At 40.9% G+C, this 18,795-nt stretch overlaps 1 long non-coding RNA gene across 1 annotated transcript; it reads right to left on the bottom strand.

Annotated features, from left to right (window-relative positions):
* Positions 1 to 775: 775 nt before the first annotated feature.
* Positions 776 to 13,248, bottom strand: LOC118289482. Its single transcript, XR_004786074.1, has 3 exons — positions 13,194 to 13,248; positions 5,481 to 5,597; positions 776 to 2,523 (listed from the first exon to the last, which is right to left on the bottom strand). It is a non-coding gene; the product is annotated as an uncharacterized LOC118289482 (long non-coding RNA).
* Positions 13,249 to 18,795: the final 5,547 nt, after the last annotated feature.

The raw sequence follows: 18,795 nt of genomic DNA on the forward strand, positions 1-18,795 counted from the left end.
CTTATGGGCACAGTAGAATCATATTTTGTTCTCATGTTTCACTTGGGAAAAAATGTGTTAAGTTATTCACAAATTATATGAAGAAGAAAAGTGGAGTTCTAACTCCATGATAAAGATTCTTTCCATTAAATGCAATGAGATGTGAAGGTTGGAAAAAAAGTGTTCTCATGCTACTTGATTGGTAAAATCTTTATTTGTCCATTTGCTTTAGAGGAACAATAAACTTTACTGGTGTGTCAGTAAATTCACCTTAACAGTGACAGCACAGAGTGTATTATTATATGTATTATGTCATATAATTTAATGAATATTAATGTATTATGTTCAATACATCATCAGTTTAATAATTCTAGCTTGATTCTTTGTGAGCTATGAAAACATACCTGAAGTCAGTGCTGAAGAGATGAATCAGCGTTCAGTTCTGCCTCATGTTGAGCTTCCACTGGTCCAGTCTCTCTGGATCACCTGGAAGAAATCTTTACACAGACAAATAGATTCACCTCCTTGACAGACTTAAATTTATGTGCAAACAATGAAAATTAAATAACTTAAAAGTTAGGCATCTCATAATAAGAACATTTTAGCAAAAGAAATACGGGTGGTGGACGTCAGCTCCTATTGTCTATCTGTTAAATGGTCTCTTGTGTAGTTACAGGTCTATTTCAAGTATTTTTCATGTGACAGTCATGCTTTGTTTCACTAAAGTCACACCAACAATCAAACCAAATTCTTTCAATATATTGTGTTTTAATAAACGTTACGACACTTTGCACAACTGTAAAAGTAATATTGTATGTCCACGTTACAGGCAATCACAATAAGTCTGTTTCTGCATATTATTTACTTCTTGTGTTGTTCTGTTGCATTTTACGTTACTGTACAGGCGCAATAAAAACTCCATCACAACCAAGAATACACCACATTCTCTATGTTAATGTTATATTCTGAAACAATGCTGATAAGTCATTAACACTTGATGTTAACACCTTAGTGAACCTTGCCAGGTAGCATTACTGTTTTTTGCTTTGTTGACAAAGATCTCACTTACAAGGTTGTTGAAAGCATGTCAGCCATCATTGATGATTTAATGGATTGTATCACAATTGAAATATGTATGGGAAAAATTGAGAATGTCATAGTCATTTGTGTGTATAGGAAACCAGGATCCAACATTGAAATATTCACAGTAAATATGGAAAGGATGTTTAATAAGGTAAAGCGAAAAGTCAACAATATTTGTGATATATTGATAGATTTTAATATAGATTTGTTAAAGTTCGCTTATAGCAGTGGCGCTGGTGTAATGCCCTGGTTAGGCTTACCTGTCAACTGACACATATGACAGAGGATACGTCTTTTTTTACGTGCAGCCAAAAAAAATACCATTTACATTTAAATTAAGATTTTCAAATATACTCTTAATTACTGAGTGGGCGAACAAAAAAAATCTAAGAACAATAAAGTCTTGAAAAAAGGATTCATAGTATTGGTAAAGAAATTGCTCAGTTGAAATACTTCAAAAAGATACTCTATGATTGAAAACCTGATTAATTAACATAGTTTGGCTATTTTTTTTATTTACAAACTACCAAATAATATTCGTTTGGTACCATTTTAGACAGTCACAGTTGTCTTTCATACAGGGAGCTACATAACAAGTAGTAGTGATATCTCAATAAAATAAAAAAACTGCATAATAATGGCAGCAAAAGGCACTATCCCCATTGATTACATTTCCAGTCAGCTGAGAAGTTGACCCAGAAGATGGCTTGGAATATTCATAGAATCTGAACTCTGACATTTCTACTGTTTACACTATGGAAACAACACCCACCAGCTCTTTATAAAGTACATAGCAACTAAATTGAACGTTTTTGTCATATTTGTTTGATGGATCACATCACTAGGTGGGGTTTATAAAGATGTCACCTTTTATGAGTTTGCAGGTCTGCACAACGTTTGACTTAACTTGACATGGGCCAACACATTTTCACACAGCAGATCCCTGAACACATTCAAATACTATCGTTTAAGATCTTGAATCAATTGGACATAAAGTTGTAATAATATTAAATTGTTATATGCATTTTAAATCATGTCAATTCATGCAATAATTAATTTTTTTATTAAAGATGCACTGTTACACTGGAAAATTGACTGACTGACAACACAAAAGCATGACAGATATCTGACAAAGTCAGATTTATTAAATAACGTATCAACAATTCAGCAGCAGTAGGGTGCTATGTGGATAGTTTCTGATAAGTAGAGTATGGCTCAATATGTTTGATGTTGAGATGCATAAAATGTGCAGGATCCCATGGAGGTGAGTTAAGCAGGGATGGTTCAGGGTTTTTTTTTCTTGACTGCCATGCAGGGCTGGGATGGAGAGTCAGTGACGCCTTTCAAGAAAACGGATGACACTGCAGCCTCCGGGGCTGAAGTTGAACTGGACCAGCACTGGTTCGGAGAATGTGATCTTGCCTAACAGGATGTTATAGATGGAGCGGATGAGGCGAGACACTATGGCACAGACAGAAGAAGACAGATTAGCTGCGGAAGTAGACAAAGTCAAAGTTCACTTCAGTACAAGCAACACAGGATACCTGTCATAACATCCATTCATAAACTTAGAAAAGAGAGAAATCCTCTCTCTATTTTTCTCTCTCTCTCCAGCAAGTGGCAGTACAGTTACACTGATTGGCTGTTACCACTGCACTTGTTAAAAAAAGGAACAAAACACAAAATAGCTAAATCAATATTTGTATCTATATATGTATCTATTTATAATATATAATAAATAATATTTATCTACAGTTCCTTGTTCCAGAGGGACGTTCCTGCTGTCGAAACATGGCTATAGCATCACAACTAGGCTTCATTAATACAAATAAATATTAATCTTTTAAAAGGAATAATAATAAAAAAAACTATTAAAAAACGATTTAAATGATGGAAAAATACAGCAAAAAATATAGGGATAGGCGGGGGGAAGGGATGGGTTTTTAGGCATGACTGAAAAGTGCTGAGGGAGTCGGAGTCGTGGATCTCTTGGGGGAGGGAGTTCCACAGCCTGGGAGCTGCCCTGGAGAAGGCTCTGTCCCCAAAGCTGCAGAGGTTGGTTTTGGGGGTGGAGAGGAGACCGGCAGAGGTGGATCTGAGGGGCCTTGTGGGTTGGTAGGGGGAGAGGAGATCAGTGAAAAATTGGGGCGCGAGATGGTGGAAGGCTTTGAAGGTGAGGACCAGGACCTTGAAGGTAATCCAGTGGAAGACAGGGAGCCAGTGGATTTGTTTAAGGACTGGGGTGATGTGGTGCCACAATTTGATGTGAGTGATGAGACGGGCGGCTGTGTTCTGGGCCAGTTGGAGTCTATTGATGGAGCTGGAGCTGATGCCAATAATCGATACAGGAGGAAATGAAGGTGTGGATGACTCATTTGGTGCCGGGGGGTGTGAGTGAGGGTATGATCTTGGCGATGTTACGGAGGTGATATAAGGAGGTTTTGACAACGTGGCGGATATGGGGCTCAAGGGAGAGGGTGGAGTCCAAAATTACGGCAAGGTTGCGGGCCTGGGAAATGGACTGTATTTATATAGCGGTTTTCTAGTCATATAGACCACTCAAAGCGCTTTACAGGAAAGTCACATTCACCCATTCACACACATTCATACAGCGCTGCTATTTACCACGCATTTTTCTGTCACATTCATACTCATTCATGCACTGTCGGAAGAGCCGTCAGAGGCAAGTTAGGGTTAAGTGTCTTGCCCAAGGACACAACTGCATGTGTACTGGCGAGAGGTGGGATCAAACCGCCAACCTTCGGGTTGGTGGACGAACGACTCTACGTCCTGAGCCACAGCCGCCCCATCTCTGGGGAGATGGGGAGTCAGTGGTGCTGTCGATGGTGAGTGTGGGGTTGTTGATTTTGCTGAGTGTGGATTTGGAGCCTATGAGGAGGAGTTCTGATTTATCACTGTTGAGTTTGAGGAAGTTATGTTGCATCCAGGTCTTTATTGCTGTCAGGCAGGAATCAATGTGGGAGAGGGGGGGTTGTGGGGGGATTTGGTGCTGAGGTAGATCTGGGTGTCGTCTGCATAGCAGTGGAAGTCCAGGTTGAAGTGGCGGAATATCTGATCGAGGGGTAGGATGTAGATGATGAAGAGGAGGGGGCTGAGTAAGTAGCCTTAAGAAATGCTTTGTGTGACTGTGGCTGTATCAGAGGTGCAATTGTGGAGAGAGATGAAATCGGATCTGTTGGTGAGGTATGACTTGAGTCAGCTGAGTGAAGTTCTTTCGATATCGAGGTCTTTGAGTCTTGTGACCAGGATATCATGGCTCACGGTATCGAAGGCTGCACTATCGAAGGGGGTGCTTGGTTGAAGGACAAGAAGTCGTTTATGTACACTCATGATTCTTGCACTTTTTAGTAAAATCTTTATAGGTGAATGCACTTATTGTAGGTCACATTGGGAAAAAAACATCACCTAAATGAACGTCAGCTTTAAAAAAGAAACAGCATGTCAGCATTCTCTGTAAGGATGCGTGGATCTCTCCCTGCTCTCTGTACTACTGTCTCTAGGGATGGACCGGAGCTGGAGGGCTGCTCTCCGAACTCGTATTTAAGAAAAGTAGAATCATTTGAGGACATCTTTCGTTTACCTTCAATATAAAAGGCGAATGTCAGCTCATCTGTGTTTTACCCAAGCGTGGTGAAGATACTGGTTCCGAATCTTGGAATCTCTCAATGAACATCCAAGGACTCCAGGTAGGAGATAACATCTCTTAGGATGTCAATGCCCAGGATTGCTCTGGGGCCTCCAAGAGGGTCAAACTGCTTTTCAATATATAGAATGTGTACACTGTCCAGAGTGAAGCGACTCTGAGGCACTCGTACTTGCTCAGGCCAGTTAATATGAGGGGGCTCTCCTCCAGCAGAAGCAGCAGCAGCAGCATCCCCAGTCCCTGCAACTTCAGCCTCTCCTGATAGAGCAGCAAGGTCACCACCTACTGCTCCTGCAGTGCCATCTGTCTCATCACCAACTTCCAAGGGGCCAGATGCAAACAGGTTCCTGATTGCTGTGGTGGGCCATCTCTGCTGCGCTAGGCAACCCCTCACAAACATTTGCAAAGGGGACTGGTGCCTCTATGTACTCAGGCCATGGTGGTTCCACTGGTTGATGAATGCTGTCAAGTCCCTGTTGATCCTGGGTAAATAGACGTAGAATGCAGTTCCCAGAGATGAATTTCGCTGTCAGCGTCCACTATACCTTCACTCTCAAGAAAACTGAAGAGGTCATAGAACACATTAATCACTACACGCCACATATCACCCCAGAGTCTTTCAGTTCACTGATTGTGTGTGCTTGTTCCTTTTATGGCACTGCCTCTACCAGAACCTTGGAAGACATTCATCATGATGCAAACGTCATTGTTTTTGCCACCATGGTCTGTCCGTACCCTCGATGGGACTCAATACCTTGCCACTGCTCTCTGAAGCACTCAGACAGTGCTGCTGCGGTTGTGGTTGGACGCATGGAGGAACACAACAAGGCGACTGAAGCCATCTATGCTGCCATTGACAACTATCCTCCACCTAAATGGGAACAAACAAACATTTGGTTGAAATGCAGAGGCTTACTAAAACTATCTAAACAATCAATATTTTATTACTTTTTTAATACATAAATTGTAGGAACTGACAGGATTTAATTTCAATGGAATTGTATTTTATATTATTTCATATAGAACTGAACATACGACTGGATAATCAAGACATGGATTATACTGCACAGGTTGTGTGAGAGTTTGTACACGGATGTGTTGAAATAGTTTTGCTGTTGTTAAACGTGGACCCCTATTTCTTCAATGCATTTCCAAAATTTTTTTTAATTTACCTTTTCAGAATCAGAATCAGTTTTATTGCCAGGTAGGTAACAGGTTACATACGAGGAATTTTGTTTGGTGTTATTAAGGTGCATGTAGCAGTCAACATATATACACAGAATTGGCAAAAGAATATAGAATAAAATTAAATAAATTAAAATACAATTCACTATTAACAATAAATTTACAATAAATATCGGGGTCACATATGGCTGAATGTGTGTGTGGTGGATTACGTTAATATAACGTGTAATTTCCATGGGGAAGGAGTCAGTGGGGGTCCCGGGCCTTGTTGATGAGGCTGAAGGCAGAAGGGAAGAAACTGTCTGAGGGGAGGTTTTGGTCGTGACAGACCTAAGCCTCTTGCTGGAGGTGAGCATTTCAAAAAGTTTGTGTCCAGGGTGGGAGGGGTCTGCTACGATCTTTCCTGCACGCTTCAGAGTTCTGGAGGCGTGCAGGTCCAGGAGGGACGGCAGGTTGCAGCCAATCACGTTCTCGGCACAGCGGATGATACTCTGCAGTTTGCTTTTGTCCTTTGCAGTAGCAGCAGCATACCAGATGGTGATGGAGGAGGGGAGGATGGACTCGATGATGGCAGTGTAGAAGGTGGCAGGTTGAATTTCTTCAGCTGCTGCAGGAACTACATACTCTGCTGTGCCTTCTTGGTGAGGCTACTGATGTCCAGCTCCCACTTGAGGTCCTGGGAGATGATGAATCCACAGTGTCAACTGGAGAGTCACAGAGGGTGAGGGAGCATTGAGCTCCAGGTTGTTCAAACTGCACCAAGTCACTAGATGGTCAATCTCCCACCTGTAGGCAGTCTCATCTCCACCTGAGATGAGCCCGATGTGGGTGGTGTCGTCCGCGAACTTCAGGAGCTTGACTGACTGATGACTGGGGGTGCAGCTGTTAGTGTACAGGAAGAAGAGAAGTGGAGGAAGCACGCAGCCTTCAGGGGAGCCAGTGTTGACTGTCAGAGAGTTGGATACGTGCTTCCCCAGCTTCATGTGCTGCTTCCTGTCAGACAGGAAGTTGGTGATCCATCTGCAGGTGGGGTCGGTCACTTGCAGCTGGGAGAGCTTGTCATGTAGAAGAACTGGGATTATTGTGTTGAAGGCGAAGCTGAAATCAACAAACAGGATCCTGGCATAGGTTTCTGCAGTGTCCAGATGTTGGTGGATGAAGTGAAGAGCCATGTAAACAGCATTGTCCACAGACCTGTTGGCTCTTAAGGCGAACTACAGTGGGTCCAGGAGTGGGTCAGTGATGTCTTCGAGATGAGACAGGACAAGGCGCTCAAAGGACTTCATTACCACAGAGGTCAAGGCAATGGGTCTGTAGTCGTTAAGTCCTGTAGGCTTTGTTTTTTTGGGGACAGGAATGATGGTGGAAGTCTTGAAGCAGGCTGGTACATGGCATGTCTCCAGTGAGGTGTTAAAAATGTCTGTGAACACTGGAGACAGCTAATTAGCACAGTGCTTCAAGGTGGAGGGAGAGACAGAGTCTGGTCCGGCTGCCTTGCAGGGGTTCTGTCTCTTAAATAGTCTGTCTCTCCAGAAAGGAGAGAGGTGTCGAGGGGGGGGGGGGTCTCAGAGGTGGAAGGTTTTGGGGAGGCCTGGGCTCCTGCTGAGGTGGGGGAGGGGGGGCTGGTGATGATCAGGTGCTGGTGTGAGGTGACGTCATGGGGGATGGTGTCAGGTCAAGCCCATTATCCTTCAAAGCGACAGTAGAACTCATTCAGACGGGAGTGTTGAGTGTGAGACAGACGGTTTGTGGTTGGTTATCTGCCTCAGGCCCTTCCAGACTGAGGCAGAGTCATTTGCAGAGAACTGCTGTTGGAGTCTAGTGGAATACAGGTGTTTTGCATCTCTCACTGCCTTGCTAAACCTGTATTTAGCTCTCCGACACTACTCTCCGCCACTACTACTCTCCGACGCAACTCTCCGATACTACTCTCTGATACTACTACTCATGGACACTATTCTCCGACACAACTCTCCGATACTACTCTCTGATACTACTACTCATGGACACTATTCTCCGACACAACTCTCCGATACTACTCTCTGATACTACTACTCATGGACAATCTCCGACACTACTACTCTCCGATACTACCACTCTCTGACACTACTACTCTCTGACACCACTCTCCGATACTACTCTCCGACTCTCTTCAACTCTCTTCTTCTTCTTCTGCTTCTTATACTCCTCATCCTCCTTCTTCTTCTGCTGTGTTTTTGGCGGATGGCTCTGTGCATAACTGTGGACCATTAACTGTGCCAGTGTGGGGTGGGGTATGCCAGGTTCCGGTTGCACTCTTTGCTGATGACATATTGTTCGCAAAGCCTGCAAGATTTACCCACCATGGATAAATGTTATAATTATACATCTTTGATAAATGTCAATGAATTCTCGACGCACGTGGTGCATATCGCCATCTACCTTAACGGAGTATGTAGAACAGGATCTAGTTTAAAGTAGTCTTTAAAAAAAATACAATTTCAAAAATATATATAACAACAACAACAACAATAAAAACACCACATACAAACAAAACAAACTAAAGAAACATAAATAACATCAGTGATTTTAATCATTCCAGTTGTCTCCTAAGTTAGCTCTTTTACTTTCACTAAAGAAAATATTAGCAGAGTTATGACTAACTCTGAAATATGTAATCCCTCATTTTGTTTTTATTTTTAGATTCAAAGATGTTCTGAAATGCCTGGGGCTCCTTGAAAATATGAGGACCCACTCAAACCTCCTCCAGGTTTTTATGTTTGCAGCCATGCCTCTTGTGGCTACAGACATAAGCAACCTTTTCAGGCCACAGCTGTATGACGTGGGGACCAACAGATGGACAGCAGAAAACCGCTGTTTTTGGTGGGACTGGCTGCTGGAAGTCGAAGGTTAGTTGCAAAACCATGAATGCAATTGATTTATGTTAAAAGTCAAATAGCAATTACAATGGTTAAAAGATTTTGTAAGACCACAGTGCATAATGTTTTTTGAAAGCTAGAAATATACAATTTTATTGTTATTACGTTAGAAGAAGGCAACCTAGTTTGTATTCTCTTTGGAGACAATTCTCATCTTTGCATCAGGTGTCTCTGTGATTCCTCGCCATGGATTTCCTGTGAGCTGGACTTTCTCCACTCTCCAGGGAAGATTTTTCCTGAGGCCAACACGTGCCATAATATTTAGGTTGCCTCTACACAATACGTATGAAAATTCTGTGGAACACATGGAGATGGCCATAATGCAGTCTCCCATTTTGGGGTAGTTTGACATATTTACACCTGTGATGCTTTATTTAATGGAATGTTATTTTAAAAGACATTGTCTCACCAGTAATGCGACCACTCTGCCCCCCTTTATGCTTACTGACTCATATGGCACATGAGTGGATGGGAAATACAGCCTCTTATTCTGCAATGGGACACACAACAATTCAGTTCAGGAAGATGGAAAGATGGTAGGCACTTGCTAAACCAGTTTGCCTACTTTTGCTGTAAGATTCCTGAGGGTGGCAGCAGAGGACAATTTATAAATTATTATACCCCCTTTAAAAGTGATGGCCATTTAGAGCATGGAATTAAATTATTTTATATTTATATATCATATTATATATATATATATATATATGTGTGTATTATTATATTACATTTTTATCTGTTTAAAGGACATACTGGGATGTGGGGAAAGTGGAAAAGGCCTGAAATATTTGGTCAATTTCCTCAAGAGGACCGCATTATTATTGCATAATAAAATGCTCAACTTCAGTGGAACCAAGATGGACGTTAGCCGAGACAATGGACACGTGGACATGAATTTGAAGAGAGGCTCAGGGTTTCACCTAGCATCGGACAAATCAAACAAAATGGTAAGAGTCTCAGCTCCACCTGAAACTGTTACAACTGTTGAAACTAACTAATGAAGGATGTAGAATTGGTTGGAATGTGACGTGTGTTTGTGAATCCTGTGCAGTCGGTAATTTAATAATTACTATGTGTGGTAAGGCCGATGATCACTCAGTGCTGGGTGCTGCACACATTGAGGTTAGCATGGATTGTCATGTAGCTAAGCTATATGTAAATTATTAAATCATTGAAAACTTTGTTTCGCACAGATTTCGATTGTATGTAGTTCTAGCTGTAGGCTAAAGGGGAGAATGTGTAAATCTTAAATATGTTCAATTCACATTGTTGTATATTTTATTTGAACTTTGGAAATCTAATTTTATTTCTTTTTTCCCTGAGATCTGAGGTTTTTGGTTAAAATGTATTACCTGGTTGTCCAGTTGTGGGTCAGCAGGATCTGAAACAGACATTTAATTCCTGGAAAGGTTTTTTGAATCCATTTGTGTGATTGCGATACAACTGATGATACTGACATTGAGCATATCATTTTGTTGCATCATTTGTCAGATAATACTTTTTTCTTTAAAATCTCAGGAAAAACGTGTCATGCTTGACCTAAACTCTGCATTTGCCTTTTCTAACAGCATTTCGGTGTCATAGGAGAATGTAGGTATTGGAAACTGGCTTGGCCAAATTTGAGTTTTTGTGGAAACTGAGCTGGAGGGTGTGGACAGGAGCTGTGTCATCTGATTGGGCAGTCACTAGATCATCCATCACAAACAGTAAGATAAGGTCCATGGCTACAATCATCAGTTAATGGGATTACCTTGACAGTAGCCAAATACTCAAGTTCTGCAGTAGATGTCAAGTTCAAAGTCTCTGTCTTGGTACTGCAGTCTTAAATTCCCCCTTAACCCACACACATCCCTGACTTTATCAATAAGCTGCTCCATTGTCTTTTGGAATTCCATTAGAGATAATTTGTTTCCTGGTCTCATCAGGATTCAGAACAACTTGCAACCTGGCTGGTCTTTTTATTGCCATGTCAGCCGATCCAAAGGATCTAATCAAAACAAGAATTAAAACAGTAGTATTAATTGTAGTACAGAATTGGCTGTGACGTGCATCTAATTTTAAAGGTTAAGGGTAAGTATGTATTTTCAGACAATTAAATGGGTTAGGGTTAAAAAAATGTCTCAAATTTCCAAACCCACATCCCTTTATATACAACGTTATGCATGTATGTATCTCTTCAGAGAGATGAGGCATCGTCCTCCAACCATGTAGTTAGGCAGAGGTTAGGGATGTCAGTTCATGCACCCCAATGAGCCATAGTTCCTAAGTAGTAGATGTAACAAAAGCATGAGCTTGATGTTCCAGGTACCAGGCATCCATTTTCTTGAGAATGGAAAGTATTGTCTCTTGTAGAACAATCATATAAACTATTTCACAAAAAACCCTGGAAGACCAGCCAGCGACCCATGGGCAACAACCATTCCAATCCTATAGTTGAAAGCATTGTAGAATGCATTTTTTGCAAGGTTCACAGTATCCATATGTGGGTGTTTCTGTTTCACTGCCAGTGCAATATCCTCATTAATAACATCAAGGGGAAGTGTTGAAACATCAGCAACCTCCAAGGGTGGCTAAGAAAATCTACATTTGCAGATTATATGCGGTATGATATGAATGCCTTTTAGCTAATGAATACCATACATCAATTTTGTATGTCGGATAACTCTTTTGAAGAAGCTATGTTTTGCCTCAAATCTCATAGTCCATAATACAATAAGGACAAAAATGTCCTTTAATTCACAGAGGACTTGCCAGGCTGGTTCGTTTGAACCAGGGAAATGGAGTCTTCTGCTTTCCAAAACTGAAAATGTTTATTTCTCAAATTCGAAGGCGAATAATTAAAACTGAGGTCATACTATCTCATTTTGGATTTAAAAAGCACACCTTTGTCTTTTTGTGTTGATGAGGATATCATTAAAAGGAAATTTGGTTCCAATCATGAGAGGAAGAAATCTCAACCGGTCATTATTGCTTCATTCAAATTGGCTAATGTAAAATATTTTTTAGAAATTAACACAGAAAGACAGAGCAATCTCAACAGGGATAATCCCTTCAATGAGATCATGAGCTATATCTGGGGGGAAACTGAGTCACAGGGAAATATGACAGATTTTCTGACAGGACACACTTTTAAACACCAAAATGACTGGTCAATTAATCTTGAATAGCTTTACGATGAGATACATTAATATCTTTGCTTCTTACAGAAAATGTTCCCGACTTGACTTCTTTTGTTTGTATGTTTACATTTTGTGCTGTGCAAAATCTGCAAAAATCTGCAAAATCTGAAATTTTTTCCAAAAAACCTGCAATACTGTGGGCACCAAGATTGTCTGCCACCAAACAGAGTAAAAAGCCTTTCAGTTTTCCCCAACATAGCAATAAACATCCCTTGTAGTTTTAATGTAATCAGATCATCAACTAAGGGCTTCAATACACTATCATTCCTATAGAACCTAACATCCTCACTATAAATAAGCACGGCTAGATATACTGTATATTAGACAGAGATGAACTAGCAGGTAAATTCCCCAAAGTCCAATACACCCCAAAGATTTGATGTGCTTTTTAGGTGTATGTGTTTGAGTTTATAATGTTTAATAATCTCAGATCTTCGTGAAACAGAAGTACCACAGTCTTTGAATTTCCACATTCATCGGAAGACTAGGAAACTAAAAGAAAAGACCCACCTTACCAATTTGCCATTTAATACAATTTACAAAATGGAGCATTACACTTCTGCATTTAGTTTATAGAAATAGTCATGCTTGTTGTCAATTACGAAATTCTTTTAAGGGCAAAAAAAATGATTGTAATTTTTCTCTTGTAGCATAAATTCTCTATATCAAATTTTGTGGTCATTTCAAACTGCATGAAATTAAATTATATTTATTGCTATCATCTGGTAAAATTTATTTCCATTACATTTGGTGGGTTAAAATGTGTTTTTATTGAGGTCATGTGTTTGCAATTATCGAACTGACAATAAAATGTAAAATGTTATCGTCACACACACACACACACACACACACACACACACACACACCTAAGTCCATAAAAGGTGCATTTCACTTTATAAACTACATCTGCTCCTTTAATGACACTTTCTTCTAATGCTTACTACACATGTAGTTGCCATCTTGGTGTACAATACCTCTTTTCAAGTATTTTTCCTATTTTAGCATTAAATCACATGCATGTCTGTTTGACACAGATAGTAACAGAAATACATTATTGCACCAAAAAGGCTTTTTAACTGAAAGTGCTTATGAACTAAGTGCATTTAGTGTCTTCCCACTGCTTTAGGTCAGACACATGTTTAACTCTTAACATTCAATAAACATATTACATTTAAAACATTTACCGACCTGTGAGAATGAACAAAGGAGACACACACGTTGTGCTGTTGTTACTTCACGCAGGAGGATTTATTCTTCCTCAGTGTGCGTCGGCGATCCTGTTCACTACCCCTTAAACCGAATGCGCCATCTAGTGGCCTGGATTTGAAACAGCAGTGCACTAACTTACAATGCAATGACATTAGATGAATTAAATAAATGAAAAAAATATACAATATGAAAAAAAGTAATAGGGGGTCTGCTTTCTCTTCTTGCAATTACACCTGTTTAACTTTTTCTGCTTTTCACTTATTCTTGAAATCAGATATTTCAACCGTCTGCATAAGAAAATGGCAAGCAATGACGAGCATGCATCACACTGAGGAAAGGCTTCATTATTGTGGTCAGCTCCTGGAGAGCAGGAAGGACACCGGTAGCTTTCTCCAGGGATGGCCAGTAATTGCAAGCCACATCCATTGCAAAGAATTGTGCCTTGGCTGGCATGAGCTCCTTCTGAAGGTATCAATTACAAGCAATGGTGTCATAAAAAGTATGGCATATATTCTCTCAATTTTATTTTGTAGAAGTTGGTAGGCAGAATTAGTTGCAATGAGGAGGAACTAAAAACTAAAAGTATTTTTTCAATTCATGATTTTATTATGCATTTTTCACTGCTTTCTGTCTGGTGTCGACAAAGAGCCCCTCGAAAAAAGAAGGTTCATCAGAGCTGATAAAGAGAGAAAAATAGGAAATAGATGGATAAATACTTTATTCATCCCAAGCTGGGAAATTCTGGTGTAGCAGCAGCACGTTTCACACAGCACACATCACACATTAAAAATATATATATAATATTTACACAATAAATTTAAAATATACGAATTGTAAAATTTTTTAGAAATTAAGAATAATAAATTCACAGAATTTACATGAAATATTGACAGTGGAACAAAGTCTATCTGTCAGCCAGAGGTGAGGTGTTGTATAGTTTGATGGCTTGTGGCAGGAAAGATTTCCTGTAACGGTCCTTGTGACAGCGAAGCTGAATCAGTCTATTGGAGAAGGAGCTCCGCTGTCTGTCCAGTGTGAGGTGGAGAGGACGGTCCGGGTTATCCATGACGGACAACAGTTTGTTCATAGTCCTCCTCTCCACCACTGCTTCAAACGCATCCATCTTGCAGCCTGTTATGGAGCCAGCTTTCTTGATCAGTTTGTTCAGTCTGTTTGTGTCGCTGACTCCGATGCTGCTCCCCCAGCAGACCACAGTGAAGAACAGTACGCTGGCAACAACAGACTGATAGAACATCTCCAACATCCTGCTGCACACGTTGAAGGATCTCAGCTTCCTCAGGAAATAGAGTCTGCTCATCCCCTTCTTGTACAGAGTCAGGCTATTGGTTTTCCAGTTCAGTCCGTTGTCGATGTTGACTCCCAGGTACTTGTAGTCCTCCACTGTCTCCACCTCCTCCCCCAGAATGAAAAGGGGCTGTGAAGCTGTTCTCTTCCTCCTGAAGTCGATCACCATCTCTCTGGTCTTGTCCACATTCAGCAGCAGGTGATTTGCTCCCTCCCACTCCTCAAACCTGTCCACCAGTGATCTGTACCCTCCCTCCTGTCCATCACTTATACACCCAACCACTGCAGTCATCAGAAAACTTCTGCAAGTGGCACAACTCAGAGTTGTACTTAAAGTCAGTGGTGTATATGGTGAACAGGAAAGGAGACAGCACAGTCCCCTGTGGAGCTCCTGTACCACTCACCACCATGTCAGACAGAACACTGCCCAGTCGTACAAACTGTGGCCTGCCTGTCAGGTAGTTAGTGATCCAGGAGACAGTGGACGGGTCGACACCCATCAACCACAGCTTGTCACCCAGTAGCAGTGGCTGGATGGTGTTGAAAGCTCTGGAGAAATCAAAGAAAGCGATTCTCACAGTGCTGCCAACACCATCCAGATGCGAATCCATCTCATAAATATATTCGTAAATAAATCAATAACAAGACTGAAACAAAGAGCACCTCATGTTCTGGTGAACGCAATATAGCTCTCCGTTTCCATCTGCTGAAACAGCCAACATTTCTGGCGTGCAGGCTGGGCAGGTGAAAGGAGCCTCACTGCAGAGCTGGTCCACCTCAAATGAAGTGGAAGAAAACTCTAAGAAGCTGCGCTGCAGTGTATCATGGTTGATATGTCCAGACTGGAAGATATATAGAATGAAATATTGTAGTATTTGTCTGGAGAATCCCGGGGAGATGACCTTACGTTCCTGGAAGGAGCTCTAGAAGTCCACTGAATAAAGTGTGGAGGTGTTGACAGATGCCGGGCAATATCTGCTCCCAAGGAGGTTGTTTAAGTCAGGGGTCCACTGCTGCTGGCACGTTTGACATACATATACTGGCTGATGCAAGTCATAATGCCCTTGGAACAAAGAAATAACAGTGTTTTGCTGCTGCTTAGCAGCTAACAATTTTTTTCATGTGTAGGACAAAAATGTAATGTCTGTCTTTGTTTTGGTAAATTTCAATACCATGTCCTATAGCATGGGTTTTGACACAAAAACATGAAATCTACTAAAACAATCTGAATAGTGAATTGTTCTTACCTATGATGTTAATTAAAATAACTGGTTTGCCTGGTAACACAGTGAAGTTTGTGTCTTTACAGGAGCAGTTTGGCACCTTAACAGTTGTTAAAATGCAAGCTGGCAAAAGAAGAAAAACACTCATTTGCATTGAGTAACTGTACTGTAACTGTCTGCAGAAACATATAAACAGCAAAAATAGGGCTTCAGCGAGAACTGACCCTGCTCAAGGGGGGAATATCCACCCTCCTCTCTAATGACGTATGTGGTTGGAGGAATGGCTTCCAAAAAAAACATGGATCTCCCATTCCCTGTTGTGGAGTGGCTGCTTTTTGTGATGCAGTACTGTACTTCTCAGTGCCCACAGGACCACTCCTCAGGAAGAAACTCTGGACCTAGCGAGGAAATACAAAATGATTCTAATATTTAAAAAATTATTTCAGGTGAATAACTCACAAAAAGTAGTATACAATAAACTTAAGCTATTCTGAATTAAGTTAGATACTAGGTTTGATTTTATATAAAAGATTGAATAGTGGCTCAGTTTTTAGCACTGTCACCTCACAGTAAGAAGTATGAATGTTCAGGAAGCCTGATCTGGGTAATAAAGTTAAATATGAATGAGAACCAACCTAACAGCAGGCTCGTGGCAGAGGCAACACAAGGGATGACCATCAGCCTCATTTGCAATAAGGCATTTCAGATGGTATGGTTTTGCTTCTTTCCAGAGCTCAGATGCAGAGCTTCTAAGAGGCCCAGCAGAAGGACTGATGCCAAAATATCAGAGAGACTCTTCAGAACAGGTTAGGCTATCACTGCATTCATGGATTCATGTTCAACCTACATGCTAACTATACTATAATACCACTAAAATAATATTCTTATCTATTTTAATATATGTATTTTTAGATATTGGAATATTTCAAATTCTCAACAATCAGTTGCAATGTTTTGATTTTATTTGGTCCACCATTTACTCAGTAAATTGATACATATTAATGTCAAATAAGTAAGATCTGTAGCTGAGGCCTGGGCGATATGGAAAAAAAGCTTACCTCGATAATTTTTTTCATATTTCATATTGATCGGTCAATTCACTTTTTCTGTCAAGTTTAAATGTTGTGAGATGTAAAGATATGATATTTAAACCAAAGTTAATTTTGGTTTAAATATTATTTATTTTCTGTGAGCAGTTGAACATGATAAATGTACTGTAGGACATTATACAACTGCTGCTGTAGAATCCAGTTGTATAAAAACTGCTACAAATGTTTTCGACAGTTTGCAGCGCACGGTACTACTCCGCTTCTTGTTGAACTTTTAATATTCCTCGGATGCTTTTTTTAGACAATGTCCTTGACTTTTGAGCCTCATGTCCGTCCGGACATCTTCTTCGGTCGCGCATTCGCTCGAGTTAACATTTCCTGTCGTCGTTTCTCTTTCATCTCGCTCTCACTCCTGACGGACTGATGAGCTGCAGAAGCCCAAACATAGACAGGGCTGCTCGCTGCTTCTTCGCTCTGTGCTGTGTGCGTCAACCTAACTTGACGTGGCTGTAACTCTATTCCAGCCACATGATTGGTTCGGCACGAACATCTGCAGGTAAAAAACAGATGGCAATTTTATTTTGAAGAATTGACAATACAGACCCTAGCTCTGACAAATAGGTCAGTTTTGTACATTGAGCATTAACGGTCGAGCCATACACCAGGTTTTGAGCTTGTCTTGTTTTCTCTTCTTTTTTTGGCACTTGTCTAACCTATTATTTTCTGTTTAGTTTCAAAGATGTCTACATAGGCTGGCCTGGACGTACACATGATGCCAGGGTGCTTTCTAATTCAGACCTTTTCATTACAGCAGAGGAGCGCCAAAATGGCTACCTTTTCCCCAGAGAGGTAAATGCATATTTTCTGTTGACTGTATTGGACAAGGTGGATGCTCTTCAAACTATAAACTGTTACCTAACTGTCTGTGTTTGTGATGTTTTTCCCTTATAGAAATCAAAGATGCTGGATGGGGTGGGGATTCCTGTTCACATCGTTGCAGATGCTGCCTACCCACTGAAGCATGGTTGACGAAAGGATTCACACGCATCTTCAACTTTCACAAGAACAAGCCCACTTCACCCTAAGCTCAGCCAGGATGGCCGTCGAGAACACCTTTGGACGACTGAAAGGACGCTGGAGATGCTTAATGAAGAGGAATGACATTGAACTCTGTGTAAGGATTTATGCTGAAAGTTCTGTTTTGCTGTACTAATAAAATGTGACAACACAACTAGGTCTGAGCCTTTTGAATTTAACAGTTTGCATATAGATTCAGAACAGAAACAGAGATAAAGAAAAGTACATTTACTTTACTGCACTTCAGTACAATTGAGGTACTATCGCTTAATAGCTTAACTGACCTGTCTCCTTATTTCCTCTTCACCACGGATCAGAAGAAGCTCTCTCACCTCGCTATCTTGCCAGTGTTGCATCTTGCAGAATGTTAAAGGGCCACTGTTGCTCGTTGAACACAAAAATAAAAATGTTTGTTGCCGCCGCGACTATTTGTTTACTCAGGCGCCGGCGCGATTCTATGACGTGCGGACGTCATCACGCAAATTAGCGTGTTCACCCGGGTGTGACATTCACATCAATGCTGATTGGAGGTGAAGCCAAGGAAAAAGTGATTAGTGAGCCACGTAAGAGGAGAGCCGAGCTTCAATTCCAAGGAAAACCCATCACTTTCTATGAAGACTACCCCCTCGAAATCATGGAGCAGTGGGCCGTTTACAGAGAGGTTCTCTACAATCTTGAGCTCAGACCTGTCCTCCTATACCCAACCAGGCTGCTGATAACGGCAGCTAACGGGGACAAAATTTGACTCTCTTCGGTGGATGAAGCCAGAAAATACATTGCCAAATATGCCACGTAAATGCAATTCTGACACTCCTCTAAGGTGCCTAGTGGACTTATTTAAATCTAATTTACAATAGAACCAGTCTGCCTAGTTGGAGCTATCCGAATGATGTGTGCCAGTTAATAAGCTAAGATGTAAGCAGTATA

This window comes from Scophthalmus maximus, chromosome 17 (assembly GCF_022379125.1).
Source record: "Scophthalmus maximus strain ysfricsl-2021 chromosome 17, ASM2237912v1, whole genome shotgun sequence".
Taxonomy (NCBI): Eukaryota; Metazoa; Chordata; class Actinopteri; order Pleuronectiformes; family Scophthalmidae; genus Scophthalmus; species Scophthalmus maximus.